The sequence below is a fragment of the Octopus sinensis genome, linkage group LG5 (assembly GCF_006345805.1).
Source record: "Octopus sinensis linkage group LG5, ASM634580v1, whole genome shotgun sequence".
NCBI lineage: Eukaryota > Metazoa > Mollusca > Cephalopoda > Octopoda > Octopodidae > Octopus > Octopus sinensis.
In genome coordinates this window covers 15,428,662-15,450,251 of record NC_043001.1, presented here as the reverse complement: position 1 = coordinate 15,450,251, position 21,590 = coordinate 15,428,662, and the positions used below count along the sequence as shown (strand labels likewise).

General features: G+C 40.0%; 1 long non-coding RNA gene across 1 annotated transcript; it reads left to right on the top strand.

Moving 5' to 3' along the window:
- Positions 1–2,769: 2,769 nt before the first annotated feature.
- LOC118763482 lies at positions 2,770–21,322 on the top strand. The gene is made up of 3 exons (XR_004999240.1): positions 2,770–2,934; positions 16,024–16,031; positions 21,312–21,322. It is a non-coding gene; the product is annotated as an uncharacterized LOC118763482 (long non-coding RNA).
- The last annotated feature ends 268 nt before the right edge of the window (positions 21,323–21,590 follow it).

Below are 21,590 nucleotides of genomic sequence, written 5' to 3'. Positions count from 1 at the left end.
GATCAGACTTTGTACATATGCATAACAAGATGTATATAGTGTCATAGATGTCAGCCAATAAAATAAATACTTAGTGAGCATCAGGGTCGATGTAATCGATTTACCCTTCTTCGAAATTGTTGGCCTTCTGCCAATACTCGAAGCCCAAATCATTCGAGCTGAAAACAAACACAAATATATATACATTCATACATGTGTGTGTGAGATAGAGAGGTGTGTGTGTGTGTGTGTGTGTGTGAGAGAGAGAGAGAGAGAGAGAGAGAGAGAAGGAGAGTTGTGTGTGTGTGAGTGTATGTGTTTATTCGTGTATGTATACTCGCACTCATATACACACCGAGTGTATGTCTATGACAATATCAATCAATGACTAAAACGGCGAGCTGGTAGAAACGTTAGCACGCCGGGCGGAATGCATAGCCGTATTTCTGCTGCCGTTACGTTCCGAGTTCAAATTCCGCCGAGGTCGACTTTGCCTTTCATCCTTTCGGGGTCGATAAATTAAGTACCAGTTACGCATTGGTGTCGATGTAATCGACTTAATCCGTTTGTCTGTCCTTGTTTGTCCCCTCTGTGTTTAGCCCCTTGTGGGTAGTAAAGAAATAGGTATTTCCCCTGCCGCTACGTTCTGAGTTCAAATATCGCCGAGGTCGACTTTGCCTTTCATCCTTTCGGGGTCGATAAATTAAGTACCAGTTACGCACTGGGGTCGATGTAATCGACTTACTCCGTTTGTCTGTCCTTGTTTGTCCCCTCTGTGTTTAGCCCCTTGTGGGTAGTAAAGAAATAGGTATTTCTTCTGCCGTTACGTTCTGAATTCAAATTCCACCAAGGTCGACTTTGCCTTTCATCCTTTCGGAGTCGGTAGATTAAGTACCAGTTAAGCACTGGGGTCGATATAATCGACTTAATCCGTTTGTCCTTGTTTGTCCTCTCTGTGTTTAGCCCCTTTTGGGTAGTAAAGAAATAGGTATTTCGTCTGTCGCTACATTCTGAGTTCAAATTCCGCCGAGGTCGACTTTGCATTTTATCCTTTTGGGGTCGATAAATTAAGTACCAGTTGCGGACTGGGGTCGATCTAATCTACTGGCCCACTCCCCCAAAACTTCGGGTTTTGTGCCTAGAGTAGAAAAGAATATAAATCAATGACTGTGACTGAAAGAATTTGCTGCTACTTCTAGTGGTAGAAGTGATTACGCGGAGGCTCCTTCTTTGGTTCGTGCGGTGCATGTTATTGGGGATGTGGGTATATGTACTGGATATACGCGTATGTGTAGCATATGTGTCCTTGGCTTATGTGTAACGTTTAAGTGCAAATTTTATCTGAAATATGTCTAAGTTTTATCAACGCCTCTCTCTCTCTCTCTGTCCCCCTCTCTCTCTTTCTCTCTCACCTTTTTACTGGCACCCTCTCTCACACTCTCGCTATCTGTCATTCTATCTATCTCCCTCTTTCCAAACATTTCTCAGTCTCTCTCTGCACGCATACATACATACATAAATACATACATGTGTATTTATATATACATGAATTTACGTATGCATATATATATATATACACTCTTATGCATACATCCATTTACATGTGAGCCTATTTGCATATATGCACATTTACACATACATATAAACATGTATATATGTAAATATGTGTGTGTCTCTTTATATATATGTATATATATACACACACACATGTATTATATATATATATATATATGTGTGTGTGTGTGTATATATATATATATATACATGTATGTATATATATATACATGTATGTATATATGCATATATATAGAATATATATTCATATATATATATACGTATATATATATATACACACACACACACATATACATACATACATACATACATGCATATATATAAGCACACACACATACATTCATCTGTATATATTTATATATGTATATTGATATATATATATACATATATATTGAGATATATATTCCTTTATTCTTTTACTTGTTTCAGTCATTTGACTGCAACCATGCTGGAGCAACGTCTTTAGCCGAGCAAATCGACCCCAGGACTTATTCTTTGTAAGCCTAGTACTTATTCTATCGGTATCTTTTGCCGAATCGCTAAGTTACGGGGCCGTAAACACACCAGCATCGGTTATCAAGCGATAGTGGGTGATAAACGCAAACCACACATACACACACAATATACATACATACATATATATATATATATATATATATATATATATATATATATATCTATATATAATATATATATATATGTATGTATATATATATATATGTATATATATGTATATATATATATGTATATATATGTATATATATATATTGGTAAAAACGGTAAGATAACAAAAGAAAGAAAGAGACCTTAATATTATGTAAATAGAGGAAATTTATCTGTAAAATAATATGTGACAATTATTCAATAGCGAAGATAAAACTCTGAGTTTCGGATGCCGAAGTGGAAATCCATCTCTTCGGCTATCTTTCAGTTTCCGTTTGGTCATCCCAAATAGTAGAAGTGTCATTCAATAGTGAGAAAGGGGATCGAAGTGTGACACATTAATACACATAAATTAGTTTTCGCATTTATTATATTATATTTGGTCGACTCGAGGGTATAGTCGAAGACACTTGCCCAAGGTGTCACGCAGTCGGACTGAATCCGGAACCATGTGGTTCCTAAGCAAGCTACTTACCACACAGCCACTCCTGCGCCTATAATATATATATATATATATATATATATATATATATGGGCTGAAAATATGTCGAAAAAATATATAAAAAGTGGAAGAGAAATGCCTTCGTTTCATATAGTTTAATATCTTTTTATAAATATATACATATTATATGCATGTCGTGAAATCCAACCGGCTTTCGCTAATTAAATTAGCCTTTCAAGGGACATTGTACAGTAATCAGTTCTCGTGACAGAGGGGTATGTTTGAAAAATAAGTAGGAATGAGTCTAGTGAGTGAAACAAGGGAAGTAACAAGTGACAGGGGTGGGGGACAACTGGCTCCTTAGTATAATTTTTTTAAATGATCAAATTTGTATATTGAGGTGTGGTCTGTACTTTGTATGAAAAGGTTTTCCTTCTTTAGGTGTTCTAGTACTGAGATTGAATCTTTGCATTGGTATAATGGGAAGATACTAAAATTCGGCGTTTTATTACTTGTGCATCTGTCGATATGGTCTCTCGGTGCTTTCTGCCTGTATTGAGGGAAACAAATCTGCTCTTTATGCAGCGTGACTCTGCGTCTCAAAGTAAGGCTCGTTTGGCCCACATAATTGTGACCATAACCTGAGCAGGTTAGGACATAGATAAGGTTCTGGAAAGCACATGTGAAGTTGGTCTTAATTGAGAATTTTTGTCCTTGCTGGAATGTAAATTCCGAGCCTATATATATATACACTCACACACACACATACATGTAGGGTGTTTGTGTGTGTGTGTACACATTCACATATTGATAGATTTGATGAGCTTCCTTAACAGGATTTCACTCGCAAGGCTTTAGTCTAACCAAAGAGTCTCTGGTATAAGATACTTATTTTCAAGAGGTGCCACGCAATAGGATCAAACACGAAGCCCCATGGTTGTGAAATATTTTCCTTTCTTTAACCACATTGTTATATTTACACACGGGCTATACCAATTCCGCTTAGCTGACTTTGTAAAATATTCAGAGATGAACATTAAACAGTTGTGTTCCGTCCCTATCTCGTGTAAATCTGGCGCTGTGAAGGGAATATAAGGAATATAAGGAATATTGTCAATCATTCCAAGAACTAGACTATCCACCTGTTCAACAAATGTCTGCTCTTCTGGCTCTCTTCTGCACCTTTTAACACCCGTCTTGAAACCCAGAACTCTCTTATCATTCCTACAACCCCGCCGCTTGCTATTTTATTCCTCTTCAAGTGAGACTGGCGAGGAACATCAAAACACTGCCAAAACAAACAAACACACGCACGCACACACACACGTGCATACACACACACACGTGCATACACACACACACGTGCATACATACGCGCGCGCGCTCACACTGGCGTAGAAACACACTCATGGAAATGCATACACAAATACGGAAACACGTTCACAAACACACGCACACACACATACATACACACATACTCATTAACATGCAAGCACACACACACACGCACATACATACACACAAAAAAGGGGAAACATGTGAACACACACTCATAAACAGGTGAACACACACGCACGCACACATACATACTCACAAACGGGCAAACACATGCACACGCAGCCATAAACACGCAAGCACACATACACACACAGACACATGCACACACACTCATAAGCACGCAAACACACACATACACTTGCAAACACATGCGCACACACACACACACATACACACACACTCACTCATAAACATGCACACGCACACACACATACATACTCACATGCACACACACACTCATAAGCACGCAAACACACACACACACTTGCAAACGCATGCGCACACACACACACACACACACATACACACACACACTCATAAACATGCACACACACACATACACACACACACACACACACAGATGTCAAGCTGTCAAGTTGAATTTCCAACTTTATTACAGAATCTAAAGCAGCACCGTTTTTCTTTGAGTCTTCGGCCAAATGCGATGCCGCTGTGTTTTGTTAGATACACAAGTGTATTCCTAAAGGCTCCACTTGCCGGAATTATTAAATATTCCGTTTGTGGACTCAAGCTGAGAAACCACAACCATAACCCAATAAAACAGACGTTTACCTGAAATGCTGTTTACAAGACTTTCCCAAAGAAGTAGTTATTGTTTGCTAAATCTTTAGTCGAAAACGGTACCCGCAGAGGGACCATCGAGGGGTTAGAAGTCCACCCTGTGCCAAATATGGAAACCATTAAAAGAACGGAAGAGGAGTCTGAAAAGAAAAGGAGAGAATAATACATACATATGTATGCATGTACACACACACACACACACACACACACACATACACACACACACACACAACACACACACACAAACACACACACACACAAACACACACACACACACAAACATACACACACACAAACCACACACACACAACACACACAACACACACACACACTCACCACACAAACACACACACACACACACACAACACCACACGACACACAGACACACACACAGACACACAGACACACACACACACACACACCACACACACAGTGGTTCCACACGAGCGCAAAAATTGCAGTTTACACTTGCAGAGATAGAGTTCAGCCACTATCAAAACATTTAAAAGGTAACAAATTGGCTGGGTCGTTAGAACATCGAATAGCGACCGTTGTGTTCTGGTTCAAATCGCACCCAAAGCAACTTGCTTTCATAAATAATATTCAATATTGGTTTTAAATTTTGGCTCGGAGCCAGTAATTTAGGAGAAAAGGGTTAATCTGATTCCATTGACCCCAGTTCTCAACTGGTATTTATGTTATCGATTCCGAAAGGATGGAAAGTAAAGTCGATCTCGTCAGAATTTGATTCAGAACCGTATTGAATCAAATGAAACGCCGTCGACGCGCTAATGATTCTGACACAGTGCCATCATCATCATCATCATCATCGTCGTCGTCGTCGTCGTCGTCGCCGTTTAACGTCCGCTTTCCATGCTTGCATGGGTTGGACGATTTGAATGAGGACTGGTGAGCCAGAAGGCTGCACTAGGCTCAATCTGATCTGGCAAAGTTTCTACAGCTGGATGCCCTTCCTAAACGCCAAGTGTAGTGGATGCTTTTACGTGCCACCGGCACGAAGGCCAGTCAGGCGGTTCTGGCAACGACCACGCTCAAAAGGTGTTTTTTACGGCACTGGCAACGACCACGCTCGAACGTTGTTTTTCACGTTCCACCGGCACATGTGCCGGTAAGGCGACGCTGGCAACGATCATACTCGAATGGTGCTTTTTACGTGCCATCGGCACTGGAGCCAATCCGTGGTCCAGGCAACGATCACGCTCGGATGTGCTTTTAACATTCCGCTGGCACGAGTGCCAATCAGGCGGTACAGTCATCGGCCACATCAGCGATTTTGATTTTGATTTCACTTGCCTCAATAGGTCTTCGCAAGCAAAGTTTATTGTCCAATTAATGGGGGGTGGTATTCATAAGTGGGGTGGTGACATACATGTGCCACTTTAATAATAATAATGATGAGAATAATGACTTCTTTTATTGGCCACAACGGCCCAAAATATGGAGAACAGTATCAAAGGATGAGAAACAACAAACAAAACAGGTGGAGTTTACATCGATGAAAGTGAGACACTACGACACGAGATAATATCACAAACGATATAGAGGGTGTTCAAAAAGTCTCTCCGCAGTAAGTATTTTATTGCAAAATAAATATTTATAAGACTACAAAAGAATATATTAGACTTTACAAGACTTTAAAAAACTTTATAAGAGGTCTTGAAAGTGTCGTCTTTCATTTTCAATACATAAAATTTAATTTCTTTTTTACTGCTGTGTGAGCACTTCCTAGGCTGATTTCCGTTTCCTGTGCTCGGAATGGTCAGTGGCAAGAGAGGAAGAGGCCGACCAAGAACCCGCTGGCTTAACACCATCAAGAGTGATACTGGAATGGACATGGCCAATCTGAAAGAAGCGGCCCAGGACAGAACTGACTGGAGGACACTAATCCAACGAGTGACCGAGAGTCGACATCGACTGAGCGGATAGATAGATAGTGACAATTTGCGTAAGGACTTTGACGGGCTTGCCAACAGTTTATCAGAAATATTGGAGAGTGTTTCGTCTGAAAGAACAGTAGGCCTACCGCTTCTTGCTGCATCTTCCACTGAATCTGTGTTTCTAAATGTTCTAATCAAATCCCGCACAGAGTGTCACGATGTGGAACAAACAGCATTTGGGAAAGTTTCACTGAACTCCTGTTTCACATTTTCTGTGTATTTGTTTCCAGCTCGAAACTACCATTCAACTAAAAACGTACGTTCTTCAATGGTTAGCGTGTCGACACGCTGAAGGGTACACAATGACTGAGGGACAATGGCTGACACCCGGCCGCTCACGCAGTGATAGCCAAGTTGCGCATGCGCAGGATGATGAAAAATTCACCGCGGAGAGACTTTTTGAACACTCTGTATAAACAGAAGTTAGAGAAATAATTGAATAAATAAATAGAATCCTCATTAGCGGGGCTGTCCACTTAGAAAAATTCGGGATAAACCCCACGCAAAAATCCCGGATTTTTCTGCCATACCCAAAGCATGGGGAAGTGCCATCTTCCAGTTTCTCTCTCCCTACTTAGAAAATACTCAGAGAAGATTCATTCAATGTAACCAGTCTTGCCTTAATAAATACATGTATGTGTGTATGTATGTGCCTGAGTATATGTATATATATAATACATATAATGTATATAACACACGCACGTGTGCATACACACACACACACACACACACACACACACACACTTCACACATAAATCCTCTCAACATTTTTTTCTCCTTTCTAAGGGACACAAGGATAGCTACAACCAAAAATTCTCAATTAAACTTATTTACCCCCAGAGAAACGGACAGAGATAAAAATCAGTAATGGCCAGATAAGGTCATTCTAAATATGAAAAAAGTACTTCACTCATGTCTATGCAATAACGATTTAAAGATCATCGACCGTTTCAAGGCCGAATCTAATAAGCACAGCACAAACTCCTTCAGTGCGATATTAATAGCTTCTCCTTTCCCACTGCAAGACTTTTATTCCTTAAAGCATCGGGTTTTGCGGAGACTGTCAGAATGATGAGGACGTATCTGATGAGAACACGATAAGGTTCGAAAATCGTTTAAGTTTGTTCGTCCTTTTTGGCGTAGGAGTGGTTGTGTGGCACTTTAGGCAAGTGTCTTCAACTATAGCCTCGGGCCGACCAAAGCCTTATGAGTGGATTTGGTAGACAGAAACTGAAAGAAGCCCGTCGTATATATATATATATATATATATATATATATATGTGTGTGTGTGTGTGTGTGTGTATGTATCTGTGTATATATATATGTTTGTGTGTCTGTGTTTTTCCCCCCAACATCGCTTGACAACCGATGCTGGTGTGTTTACGTCCCCGTAACTTAGCGGTTCGGCAAAAGGGTCCGACAGAATAAGTACTAGGCTTACAAAGAATAAGTCCTGGGGTCGATTTGCTCGACTAAAAGGCGGTGCTCCAGTATGGCCGCAGTCAAATGACTGAAACAAGTAAAAGAGTAAAGAGTAAGAGTATACATCTAAAGCCCTTAAAATATTATAGTGGATCCTTAATTTACTATTTTGTTACATGGACCCCCAAAAATTTTATATGGACCCCGGTTGAGAACCATTGACCTAAAGGAATATTTTTGGCCGATGGGAGTAAGAGTTTCATTCGTCTTGGATAAACCACACAGCTGGTACTTTATGCTAAGAATGAAAGGCAAAGTTGACCTCGGCGGAATTTGAACTCTGAATGTAAGAGACCACAATAAATACTGCAAGTTAGTTCATCCGAAAGCCTTAATGATTCTCCCACTCCACCGCCTTTTAACATTCCCTTTTACCATAATTCTATCGCTTTCAGTGTGTAAGTAAGAAGACAGTCTGAAGGAATGTTCTTCCAGGAAGAGGCACCCCTTTGATAAGAAATATGGTATAGACATTATTAACTTCATATGTTCAAACGCTCCCTATTGTCAACACAAAAATTACTGACTGAAGCAGAACGGTTGATTTTTCACGAATCTATATATAAACGGCAGTTTGTCTGTGTGTGTGTCTGTGTGTCTGTTAGGTTGTACCCTCACCCTGACCACGGCTTTCAACCGATTCTGATGAAACGTGACACACACATAGCCCAATGTCATAATTCAAAACTAACGCAGCTAAAATTTTGAAAAGTTCCCCCAGTTCTGAAAAAAAATCGATAAATTCGACATGAGGTCGAGAATCAGAAACACAAACCACAGACTGTCTAGGGGACGCAACTCGACCTTTTTAACTAAAAAAAATTTACCATCATTTTTTTTTCCATTTTTTGGCTATAACTCTCTAAAAATGCTTTATAGTTATTTCCCTTACAAACCCGAGCAACACCGGGCGATACTGCTAGTCTTTTATAAATGAATTATTCAAGTAGGGACGGTTGATAGATCTCTTTGTTGCAATTCTCTTCTGAATGTCAATTAATTTCTGTTTTTACTCCACCTAACCGCAAATGAGTGAGGGACCTTGATAAAAACTAAGGTTGTTGCCAGTGCTGTGGCACAAGTAAATCTCCAAACACAATCTTCGTTAACGTGACAATGATCTTTTCTATCTTTTACGTTTTTTAGACATTAGACTGTGGCCATGCCGGGGTACCGCTTTGACTGGGTTCTCTTGCTTGTGTGGCATGGTCCTGAGTTTTGTTGCCAGATATTGGGTCTTCCAGCAGCTACCCTCTTGACTCAGGGCAGCACTACCTTCTCCGGAAACTTAATGTAGGCCTCCGTGTTGAGTCTGAGGCTGTATGGGAATATGAATGGAAGCATAATGGCACCATGACTAGTGATCACTCGCTCCAAACATCAAGATGTTGACCGGATGTTTGATTTTTTTATAGATATATTTGATTTATATATATACTAGCAGTATCGCCCGGCGTTGCTCGGGTTTGTTTCGACCCTTTAGAATTGGAATTTTAGAAAAGTAAAAATTGTGCACTATGTAGCTTGTTATTCTCTTTAAGTGAACATTTTTCTGGTTGAAATACACCAATAAATGGCGACATAGCAGTCAAAATATCGTAAAAAATAGGGATTTTCATAGAAAAAAAGCACCTTTTTTATAAATAATATTTGGTGTTAACATGGTCCGATTTGAATTTTCTACTACGGAAGAAAGAGCAAGCCTTCTTCTATCATACTCTCAACTTTGGTCAACTTGCGCCGCAGGGTCTTGGAGGAGATAGTGTTAGTTGAAGGCTACCAAACCTTCCATACACAGACAACTTCAGTTATATATATATATATATATAATATATATATATATATATATAATATATATATATATATATATTATATATATTATATATATATATAAAATGTCCAGTACCCTTCATCGGTACTGGACATATCGCCCCTACTCACAACATATAAGCAGAGACGCGGCAGACAGTCACTGTTCTCGTAAGGAGGAAAGAAGCTAGTTCTAAAACTTCTAACGGAGATATAAGTAGGAACAATACTGGACGGTAACGTTTTTTTTGACACTATATCATGGTTGTTCTATAACTGCGTATATATGTATATCTATCTATCTATCTATCTATCTATCTATCTATCTATCTATCTATCTATCTATCTATCTATCTATCTATCTATCTATCGATATTATATATTATATATATATATATATATATATATATATATATATATATATATATATATTATATTATATATATATATATATATATATATATATATATTATGTATATATGTATACATACATACATACAAAACCGTAGTAGTAAAATCTTGAGACAAGACAAAATTTACATGAAAGGAAACAAGAAGTGGACTTTATGGAGTGAACCCATTATCAATTGATATAGATTTATAAACACAGAAAATGATGAAAATAAAAAATAGAACAGTTAAAAGGCGTAAATTTAAATTGTGAAACAAGGATCGGTTAACCCACCAACACACGGCCGAGAACCCACCCGTTCGGTAACTTCAGAGCTACCCTCGACACAGCTTGACTGTTACTCATTGAATTGAAACTGGGTGCATCCAAAGATGTTTTCGGGTATCTTTTGAGGTTGACTGTACCGAAAGGTAGCCAACGTCATCTGGGTGCTTCAGGTTTGTACTCGGGTAAAATAGTTAATGTGGTTTTCCTCAGGTGTGGCTGTGTGGTAAGAAGTTTGCTTCTCAACCATGTGGTTTTGAGTTCGGTCTCCACTGCGTAACACATTGAGCATGTGCCTTCTACTATAGCCCCGGGCCGACTAAAACTTTGTGAGCGGATTTGATATACGGAAACCGAAAGAAGCCCGTCGTATCTATCTATCTACACACAATGTCATCATTATTAACTTCAGATGAGCTCAGCTGTGATCTCAATGATACATTGCTCGTTCTTAACACGACCATCAGATTCTCCTTAGGGTGGGGTTCTTCTTCGTGTGTTTTACACACCCTTTGCCCTCGACCGTCGTCCTTTTCTCTCTGTGCGCGTTTTTTTTTTTTTGTCTTACATTTCATTTTGTTTGGTACTTTTCAGCAATCTGTCACTCCCTTTCAGTCCTGTCTGCTCCCTAACTTCTCAACTGGAGGGGTGATACTGAGGGGTGCGGTAAATGGGAGCCTCAGCACATCCATTTCTGGGATCGATGGCGAAGCAGTCTCTTTCACTATTTGCTGTTGTTGCTGCTGTTAGCTTTTCTCTCTCTCTCTCTTTCTCTCTCGCTCCCTCACTCACTCTCTCACTGTCTCTTTCTCTCGCTTCCTCTCTTTCCCTCCTCTCTCTCCCTCCCCTCACTCTCTCTATTCCTCTCTTTCTCTCTCTGTCACTCATTCTCTCTCTTTCTCTCCCTTTTCTCCCCTCTCTTTCCCTCCTCTCTCTCCCTCCCCTCACTCTCTATTCCTCTCTTTCTCTCCTCTCTTTAGTCCTCTCTTTCTCTCTCTTTCCCTCTTCTCTATCACTCATTCTCTCTGTTTCTTCTTCCTCTCCCCTCTCCCTCCTGTCTTTCTTTGTCTCCCCTCTCTCTCTTTTTCGTCTTCCTCTCCCCTCTCTCTCCCCCTGTCTTTCGTTGTCTCCCCCCCTCTCTCTCTTTTTTAGGTCCCCATCGCAGAACACTCAAAAGGAGGTTTTCCTATCATAAGTATAACAGCTTGGTTTCCTGTCCAGCATTGCCAATCTACGCCAGCAATGCAACAAAGCTCCAAAATAGTTTTTTGGTGTTAAATGGTCGTAAGGACCAGCAAACCTATGCTGACCCTCCCGATCAAATATAATTTCTCGTCACCACCACACTTATCACCCGCTCATATTGCATTACAAAAATGTGACAGAAACCTGTGCGTGGGTGTCCACTTTCGCTACCTTTGCTTGGCGGTTTGCCTAATCTCAACGCTCCAGCAGACACTACTGTATACTTTGCCCCTGTCAATGAGAACTACATTCTTCCTTCTATCAACCAAAGCTTCCTTTGATTCGTCTTTTGAGGGCATAGAAAGCTCCACCTGTCCGTACTGTACCACAAATGTAATTACAAACTAAGGGGCCACAATGTCACCAATGTCAGTTGCCGTAAACTTTGTTTCCTATGCTCGTTTACTATAGCAACTTCCTCTGAACAGGCTTACGGATGCATGGCCCCTGTCTACCTTGTCGTCTCATTCACACTCTAAAATAATAGGTACACGTTTTCATATGCCTTACCTTGTCGAAAGCACATACATCCTGTTACACATTAAGTAAGGCAATCTCAGACTCATTTTCAATGTGATAAGAAAATCCTCCTTTTTTTTTTAACAGAGAGATGGCAAGAAAGCATTCAACGGGCAAGGAAGCACTCTTTTCTGTGACATACCGCTCCCATGTATTTTCTTTTTTTCGCTGATTCATGTCTATCACATCTTTTGGTTTACAACGCTAGCAGAAGATATTACCAGCAGTTATTCGTTGTTGTTGTTGTTGGTGGTGGTGGTGGTGATAGTGTTGATATAGTAACTGCTAGTAGTGGTGCTGCCTTTCTAAAAAGTCATATAAATTCGCATTCCTGTTATCTCTCTCTTGTTCGTTTCGAATTGTAAGTGTTTGTAAGTTTGCTACATAGTTATGTTTTTATGTTTTTCTTAAATCGTTGTGTTTCCAACTGTTTTGATGTCATATTAACTACTACTGCCATTAACGCGGCTAGTACCTCCTCTCACTTTTACAGAGGTGGTCACCTTTTTATATCTTACTTGTGTTAGTCTTCAGACTGCAGCCATGCTGGGACACCACCTTGAAGAACTTTTAGTTGATAGAATCGGACCCTGCAATCTTTTAAACCTGGTACTTATTTTACCGATTCTCATTTACTAGACTGCTAAGTTATAAGGGCGTAATCAAATCGACACCGGTTGTCAAGCGGTGTAGTGGAGGATAAACACAGACACAAAAACACACACACACACACACACACACATAACAAGCTTCTTTCAGTGTCCATCTATCAAGTCCACTCGCAAGACTTTGGTCGGCCCGAGGGTATAGTAGAAGATATTTGCTCAAGATACCACGCAGTGGAACTGAACCCAGAACCAGAAAACCTCTCAATACACTGCTGCGTCTGCGTGGTCATATTGGACTATGAATAAATAAAGCAAACGAATATCTGCACGAATATATGGACACGTTGAAAATGTCGAAGAACTACCATAAAAGGCGCGCGGACATAAGGCGCGCCTTACCGTCAGCAGTGAATGTTCAGAAAGAAAAAAAATGATTTTAGTGCTTAAGCCTTGTGGAAGGCCCGACTTTACGATCCAGAGTTTTATTTTTTTTAGACATTTTTCGGTAAGGCCAGGAGTGCGTCTTGAATGCCATCAAATACAGCATTCTCCTTCTGTTATGAAGGCGCGTGGCTTAGTGATTAGGGTATTCAGCTCACAATTGTAAGGACATGAGTTCGATTCCTGAAAGCGTGCTATACCCTTGAGCAGGCCACTTTATTTCACGTTGCTCCAACCCACTCAGCTGGCATAAGTGAGTTGTACCTGTATTTCAAAATGGCGGCCATGTCACATTCTGTGTCACGCTGAAACTCTCTAAGAACTACGTTAAGGGTACGCGTGGCTGTGGAGTACTCAGCCAGATGCACTTTAATTTCACGGGAAGGCTATTCCGTTTATCGGATCAGCTGGAACCCTCGTCGTCGTAATCAACCGAATTCCAGTTTTTCTTTCTTCTAATTATCCATGGAATGGGAGCAAACGGTTAAATATTTCAATGAGAATTTTTCGTAAAACGAACCACATAAGATATATGTGGTTCTTTTTTTTCCTTCCTAAAAGAAATTAACTTCTAAACGCATCCGTCCACATCAAATAACAGTGACAAGAAGAACAGCAACAAACACAACAGCAATTTTCAATCCGATACCTTCTTGGGAGGGTAAAGACATCAAACCATACCTACGGAATTAAACGCGAGCAAAGCAACCCTGGGAGCAACAGTGACAGCAACATCAACAGCAGAGGAGGCGCAATGGCCCAGTGGTTAGGGCAGCGGACTCGCGGTCGGAGGATCGCGGTTTCGATTCCCAGACCGGACGTTGTGTGTGTTTATTGAACGAAAATACCAAAAGCTCCACGAGGCTCCGGCAGTGGGTGGTGGCGACCCCTGTTGTACTCTTTCGCTTCAACTTTCTCTCGCTCTTTCTTCCTGTTTCTTGTCCCCGACTTCCTACGCAACCGCTGAGCCTGGATGCGCATTCATCCATCCTATTTCTTTACTACCCACAAGGGGCTAAACATAGAGGGTACAAACAAGGACAGACAAACGGATTAAGTCGATTACATCGACCCCCAGTGCGTAACTGGTACTTAATTTATCGACCCCGAAAGAATGAAAGGCAAAGTCGACCTCGGCGGAATTTGAACTCAGAACGTAACGGCAGACGGAATACGGCTACGCATTTCGCCCGGCGTGCTAACGATTCTGCCAGCTCGCGCATCCATCCATCCGTCGATGCTCTCGGTGTCGGGGGGTTGACCTGCTTTCTCTTCTGCGGGTCTTACGAATAGCAAAAGGACCACGTTTCGGACTTTACCCACAACTGGGACGAAGACCGCTTCGCTCAACAAACAAACAAACAAACAAGCAACAACAGCAATAACAAAGACTTAGGGGTCTTTTTTCCTTTCCTTAAATGCTATAAACCTCAAAACAATAGCAACAACAACAACAACAACAAAAACAATAACAACGGCAGCTTTGGGCCAAATCTTTTAGCAAAATGGAGGCAAGATATATAACGCTGGTACTTCAGACTGTTTTCTTGTACTGGAACCTCACCAAGCCTTGATGAATTAAAACGGGATAATTAAAATGTTGTTAGCAACGCACCGAATGGCCTCGTGAGAGAACATCTGATGGTAATTCACCTACATCTTCATAGAAATGTTTGGATAATTACGGTGCCAATATTATTAAATTTTAGTCATCATGAGAAATGAATGGTAAGCGTACGGAGACGAATATACATAGAAACGTATGATCGCACGTACGTATGTATGTATGAATGCATGTGTATATGTACGTATATATACATATATTATATATATATATATATATATATAGATATATATATATATATATATATATATATATAGATATATATATATATATATATATATATATAATATATATATATATATATTTATATTATATATATTTATATATATATGTATGATGTGCGCGTACGTATACATATTAATCACATACACAGGCACACATACAGTCACACATATTATGTGTGTAAATATGGATGTATGTATCCATATATTACATATATATATATTTATGTATATATACATGTGTGTTTATATGGATGATGTCTGTTTCTTTGTGTGCGTATGTGGTTATATAAGCATGTGTATATGCATATGTTTGCATGCATATATATATATATGTGTATGTGTGTGTGTGTGTGTGTGTGTGTGTGTATACATTATATGTATATGTATGTATAAACACATACATGTGAGTGTACGTTGTATGTATATGTTTATACATACACATATACATATGCATACACAGACATATGATATATGTATTCATATAAATGTATGTCTGTATACAAATGTATGCATATATATATATATATATATATATATATATATAGATATATATATATTATATATATATATATAAGCAAGTATGTGCATGAAAATAACTATATACGTAAGCGTAAATATGTGTGTACGCATCTCGAACAGGTTTCGGCGTGGGATACTGGTGTTTGGCAGTGGCCTTTTGACATGAAACAAGTGAAGTGACAACCAACCTTACGCCATCTGCTGAGCCCTACCCAAAACGGAGCGCAGTGGTAAGCATTTGTCAAGGAAGTTGCCAGGAGTTACTCGTTGACCTGATGGCATAGAGCAGGAAGGATACATACATACATACTTGCATACATGCATACATACATACATACATACGAACGTATACACACACATACATACATACATACATACATACATACATGCATGCATACATACATACATACATACATACATACATACATACATACATACATACATACATACATACGAACGTACGTACGCATACACACGCATACATGCATACATACATACGAACGTACGTACGCATACACACGCATACATGCATACATACATACGAACGTACGTACGTATACACACACACATACATGCATACATACTTATATACATACATACGAACGTACGTGCGTATACACACACACATACTTACATATATACATACATACGAACGTACATACATACATACATACATACATACATACATACATACATACATACATACATACATATATACATACATACATACATACATACATACATACATACATACTCACATACAACTGAAGATCAGTGGAAAAGAGAACACCTACGCTGAACTATTGAGAAATCTGCAGTTACTCCATCCAGATTACAAGTTCAGGTTTATACCTGTAATTATTGGGGCATTGGGATATGTAACACACTGCCTAAATACCAATCTTGAGAAATCAGACTTCTCTAAACCAGAAAGTAGAAAGCTGATTTGAAGTCTACAGATTCAAACCATCATTGGAACTGTAAAAATATGTAAAACATTCCGGAAGTTTATCATTTAAGTATATATGAACATTCTAGATATACAACTTTATGCATGAGAATACATACATAAAACAAAAGATTCAAATTTGCACGTATAGATACATACATGGTGCTCTTGCAAATCCCAAGGTGCAACCGCATGTGTAGGCTATGTCATGTTTCTGTGGAAGACATCACGCATGTGATTAGCAGCTGTCCTAAAATGTCGTCGCGTTACTACCTCCCTATGCGGCACGATGTGTTAAAACAATTTACAATGCCATCCGCAAAAAAGACTGTCCTGAAATAAACTTAGAAAATCCTTCTGTTATGGAATACATTCATAAACACCAACTCAAGGAATACTGGTGGAATATTCTCATCAAAACGTCGGTCTAATTTAAACTTAACAGGCCGTATATTGCTGTTTGGGACAGAAGAGTAAAGGTACATACCATCATAGAGTTCAGCAGCCCTGCAGATATATCTTTTTTAAAATCAAAGAAAAAGAGGATATCTATGGACAACTACTACGAAACCTCCAGCTTCTATATCCAGACTATGAATTCATATTTATACCAATAATAATTAGAGCGCTAGGATTTGTTAGTAAATGCTTAAAGGAGAATCTGGATAAACTGGGATTTTCAGAAAGAGAAATCGACCGGCTGATTCGTATACTACAAGCGCAGTCTGTGAATGGAACAGTAAAAATATTCAAGACTTTTCTCAAGTTCCAAATGAGAATTTGTCTGTGTTTACTACATCTCAAAGATGGAGCCTTGTATCATTGTTGGAAACTGGCTCCCTCCTCAGTGGAAGATGTATAATAATTAAAACATAGAATACATACGTACACACATACAACATTACCCTGTTGTTGATGTTGAAATTCTAATGAAGGAACCTGGGATCCAGGTTAGGAACTAGCTCTGAAGAATGACACACATACATAAATATATACATACATAAAGAAGACGTCTATGGACCATTGATAAGGAGTTTGCAAATTCAATATCCAAGATTCACTTTCAGCTTCATACCCATTATTATTGGAGCAACAGGATACATACCTGCAAAGTATGGCTGAACTTGGGATCTTGGGGAGAGAATGTAAATCCATAATTCATACTCAACAAACGATCGAGATAATTGCGACGATAAAAATCTGCAAGACATTCTGAAGATTTAGAGGATGGTAGTTAAAACAAGATGCTTAACTCTACAACCTTGCTACCAAGTAGGTGGCCAGTCAAAATTATTCTAAATTTAAAAGGGAAAGAACATACATACATACATACATACATACATACATACATACATACATACAACACACACACATACACACATACATACATACATACATACATACATACATACATACATACATACATACATACACACACACATACATACATACATACATACATACATACATACATACATACATACATATATACATACATACATACACACACACATACATACATACATACATACATACATTCATACATACATACATACACACACACATACATACATACATACATACATACATACATACATACATACATACATACATACATACATACGCATACACAAACATTGTTTTATTTGTGAAGAGTCATAATTAATAAACGCATTCAACGGTTGTTGCTTGTCTATATTTTTCTTTTATTTAATTAATCGTTCGCCAACCAATCATTCAGTCAGGTTTCTCAAAGTCCCTTCGCTGCCCCTATCGGCCTCATCAGTGACATGTCCTCTTTACTCCAGGTCTGCTCCAGACAGATCTGAAAAAGACCTGAAGTAGAGAGAGCCTCTCACTTCTATTTTGTTTCCCCGATCGACTGGACTGTAGTGTTCTCAACGGATTATTTCTTTTAAACGTTTGTTTCTTTAGATTTTTAACTGATTTTTCTATTGCTGTACCTTCTCCAGAGTAGTAAAGATGGAAGATAATGGCTGTTTGTTTGTTTACTTCCCTGTGTTGTTGATAGCATCAAAACCTGTGTGTATGTGTACGTGTGTGTATATACACTGTGGAGGCGCAATGGCCCAGTGGTTAGGGCAGCTGACTCGCGGTCATAGGATCGCGGTTTCGATTCCCAGACCGGGCGTTGTGAGTGTTTATTGAGCGAAAACACCTAAATGCTCCACGAGGCTCCGGCAGGGGATGGTGGTGATCCCTGCTGTACTCTCTCACCACAACTTTCTCTCACTCTTACTTCCTGTTTCTGTTGTACCTGTATTTCAAAGGGCCGGCCTTGTCACTCTCTGTGTCACGCTGAATATCCCCGAGAACTACGTTAAGGGTACACGTGTCTGTGGAGTGCTCAGCCACTTACACGTTAATTTCACGTGCAGGCTGTTCCGTTGATTCGGATCAACCGGAACCCTCATCGTCGTAACCGACAGAGTGCTTCCATCCATATACACTAATGTGAACATGTTATCTTAAAGATTGCATACCTGTTTCTTTACAACCCACAAGGGGCTAAACACAGAGAGAACAAACAAGGACAGACAAACGGATTAAATCGATTATATCGACCCCAGTGCGTAACTGGTAACATTTAATCGACCCCGAAAGGATGAAAGGCAAAATCGACCTCGGCGGAATTTGAACTCAGAACGTAGCGGCAGACGAAATACCTATTTCTTTATTACCCACAAGGGGCTAAACATAGAGGGCACAAACAAGGACAGACAAACGGATTAAGTCGATTACATCGACCCCAGTACGTAACTGGTACTTAATTTATCGACCCCGAAAGGATGAAAGGCAAAGTCGACCTCGGCGGAATTTGAACCTAGAACGTAGCGGCAGACGAAATACCGCTTAGCATTTCGCCCGGCGTGCTAACGTTTCTGCCAGCCCGCCGCCTTCTAAAGATTGCACACCTAGCTTTGATGATGTAGGATATAATTTGAGAAGGATTTAGCAGCAACTTCTAGCATGTGAGACTGCAGAGTGTGATTTGAATGGGATTCAGCTGCTAATTCTAGCCGGTTGGATGACCATTTGGCGGATAAAAGATTAAATGCGACGCAGAAGTAAAGAAATTTGTCGTTTAATTGAGAGGACGAACCGCAGTGAGCATGACAGGCAGGTAATTTGTAAGAATTGATTGGCAGAGAGAGGGAGAGGGAGAGAGAGAGAGAGAGAGGGGGGAGAGGAGAGGAGAGAGAGAGGAGAAGAGAGAGAGAGAGGAAACAAAGGGGAGACGGGCAGACTGTGTGTGTGTGTGTGTGTATGCGTGTGAGTACGCGTGTATGTGTACGTGCGCATGTGCATGTGCGTGTGTGTGTGCGTATGTGTTTGTGCGTGTAGTAGAGGCGCAATAGCCCAGTGGTTAGGGCAGCGAATACACAGTCGTAGGATCGCGGTTTCGATTTCCAGGCCGGGCGTTGTTAGTGTTTATTAAGCGTGTGTATGTGTGTGTATACAGGGTCCGGTGAATAAATTGTCGTCTGAATTTCGCAAAAATGAAAATAACACTGACATCTCATTTTAACAGATATAGTTACCAAAAATTACATAATAATATTTGAAATACTAAAGAGTAAATTTATTCAGTAAAATCGCCATTGGCTTTAGCCATGGCCTCCAGACGACTTCAGAATCTCCTGCAGCTCTTCTGGACGGTCTCCATGTTTAAGTTGGTGAATGCTGCCATAACCCTTGCCTTCAGTCCATCTTTGGTCTTACAAGGAGTTTTGTTGGCCTCTCGCTCAACTGCGCCCCACACATAACAATCAAAGGGGTTGCAGTCTAGGGAGATGGGTGGCCAGATATTAGGGGTGATGTGGTCGCAGAAATTGTCTGACAGCCATGACTGGGTTCTCCTGCTTGTGTGACATGGTGCAGAATCTTGTTGCCAGACATAGGGTGTTCCAGCACCCACCCTCTTGACATAGGGCAGCACTACCTCCTCCAGGCACTTGATGTAGGTTTCCGTGTTGAGTCTGAGGCTGTAAGGTCGCCATCACTAGTGATCACTCCAAACACCATGATGATGACTGGATGTTTGATTTTTACCACTCTCTATGCAGGTCCTCAGATTGCATTGTCCTCAAATTGACACCCGAACACTTGCCAAACAGTACAGCGTGTCGTTTCCAAATTTCTGGCAAAGTGAATTGCGTCATGGTACTGTTTTTCTTACAAACGGTGCCTAACTGACCCTACTATACTGTGTTGTCGACAAAATTAAAAACAAACAATGCGCATGCGCGAAATGAAAAATATAAAATTACGGCAATTTACCCATCGCACCCTGTGTATATATATCTATATATAAAAGAGAGTTTGTATGCACGCGCGTGCGTATGTTCCTGGGACAAAGCGAAATTAAAGAGAATCATTTGACCAGCAACAAAACATCGTGTGTTTGTGGAACTGATAATGGTCTTGCCCATTTGAGATTTGGATGTTATTTCTAGCATGTGGATAGCCTGCTTGAAGGCCAAGGCCGTAGAATTGGGAGCTGAGGGTGTTGGGTCTCTTTCAATATATATCCATTTTCCTGAAAGCTATGAGGGAAAATTGGATCTTGTGAATTTTCCGAAAGTCCTCTCCCCACCCCCCCACCGGGGTCGTTTGCTCAATTTTTTTTTCATATTCGTTTTCTACACAGATGTTAACACCCAGCAGGCTGGGGGTCTTTTTGTTTTCGTTAAAGGGTGAGGATCTTTATATTGAC